This window comes from Petaurus breviceps, unplaced genomic scaffold, assembly GCF_028583685.1.
Source record: "Petaurus breviceps papuanus isolate PSGF00001 unplaced genomic scaffold, PetGlider_PUasm1.0 90591, whole genome shotgun sequence".
NCBI classification, from domain to species: Eukaryota; Metazoa; Chordata; class Mammalia; order Diprotodontia; family Petauridae; genus Petaurus; species Petaurus breviceps.
Window position 1 is genome coordinate 2473653 of NW_027187280.1, and position 2117 is coordinate 2475769.

Genomic DNA, 2117 nt, shown 5'->3' on the forward strand with positions numbered 1-2117 from the left:
TATTTATTTATTTATTTTGGAGGTAATTTCAATTACCAAAAAAGGTAAGGCAATTGGGGTTAAGTGACTTGCCCAAGGTCACACAGCTAGTAAGTATTAAGTGTCTGAGGCTGGATTTGAACTCAAGTCCTTCTGACTCGAGGGCCAGTGCTCTATTCACTGCACCACCTAGCTACCCTGCTAGTATTTATTTATATAATACTTATTACGTGCCAGGCACTATGCTTAAGCACTTTCCAATTATTATCTCAATTGATTCTTACAACAACTCTGGGAGGTAGGTACTGTCATTATCTCTTTTATAGATGAGTAAACTGAGGCAGACAGAGGTCAGGTGAGTTGCCCAGGGTTACATAGCTAATAAATATCTGCACCTGGCCTTGACCCTAGATCTTCCTGACTCCAGGCCCAGCACCCTTCCACTATACATATCACTATCCCCAAAGCTCTGTCCTGTGCCCTCCTTTCTCTCCACACACTCTGCTATCCATCTCCATGAATCCAGCTGTCACCCTCATAAAGGTGATGTCCAAATTTATATAATCAGCCCTAATCTCTCTCCTAAATTTCGGCCCCATCTAGCACTGCCTGATGGACATCATTTGGATATCTAACAGCATTCAGACTTAATATGTCTAAAACCTGGGGCGGCCAGGCAGCACAGTGAGTAAGAGCACCGGCTCCAGTGTCGGGATGACCTGGAGATCGAATCCTGGGCTCAGAAACTTAGCACCCACCCAGAAACACCTGGCCGTGTAACCTTGAGCAAGTTACCTAACCCCGATTGCTTAAAAAAATATATGTCTAAAACCAACCTCATCATTTTCTCCCTTAAACCTGGACTTCCAGCTTCTCTGTTTCTACCAATGTAGGCCTATACAACCTGCAGCCTGAGGGTTATAAGTGGCCAAAAGGCATGGCAAAGGATTTCCAGTGATCTGAAAAAAATATAGAGGATGTTTTCTTCTATATTTTTCTTGGGTCACTAAAATCCTTTGGCAGGCGGCTGGTTGTGCAGGCCTGCTACCTGTTACCTAATGTTATCACCAAACTCCCAGGAACTAGCCTCACAACTTTAATTTCAGCTCTGATTCTTCACTTTCAACCCCCCCACGTCTTTTCAGTTGCCAAATCATGTTATTTGACCTTTATGACATCTCTTGAAAATGTCCACCCCTCTAGTTTAAACCACTCATTATCTCTTACCTAGATTATTGCAACAGCTTCCCAATTAGTCTCCCTGCCTTTATTTCTTCCCCTTTCCCATCCATTCTTCGAACAGCTGCCAAAATATTATTCCCATCATGCAGGTCTGACCAGGTCAGTTAGCCAGCTTTCAGTGATCTATTGTTTCCTACAAGATAAAATGCAGCTTTCTTCACCTGGCATTTAAAGTTCTATATAGTTCTCCTTCCACCTACATTGTTACTTTATTTCACATTCTCTCTGAACTTCCTTGAGCTCAATATGCCCCCTCCCACTTTTGTGCATTTGCTGAGGCCACCCCTGGAAAGCACTTCCTCCTCATTTCTATCCTTCATAATTCCTTTTCTTCAGGGGGCAGTTTATGTACCACTTCCTCCCTGAAGTCTTCCTTTCTTCCTCAGATTTTCACTGAGCTCTAAATCTTTCCTTTACACCATCACTCTTATATTGACCCTTAGCTGTATACACATCAGAGTCTTCCCAGTAGAATGTGAGGGACTATGTCTTTAAAAAGTTTTGGATTCCCCATAGTGGAAGGGCTCAGTGCCCTGAACATAACAGAAACAATACATATTTGTGGAAAGCATGCATGTGTAATAGCTAGAGGGGAGGTCTACCTATAATAGATGATGTCCCCATATATGGGGGTAACCCTGCTTGTAATGAATGTAAGCTCTGTGGAATATGAGCACCCCACATGAGAATGGCCCTGCAGGGCATACATTTGACTCCAAAGCTTGTCTGTTAGGGCTAAAGTTATCTATAAATTATGGTTATTTGCTGATAAACTCTCCTGTTAATAGGAAACATTTGCCTAAGGGTGAAGTTATGATAGGTCTTTCTTGTTTGTAGGACATTCAAATGGGATCAGTGTCCACTCTTCCCTCTCTCAGTTCATGCTGAAGCAAATA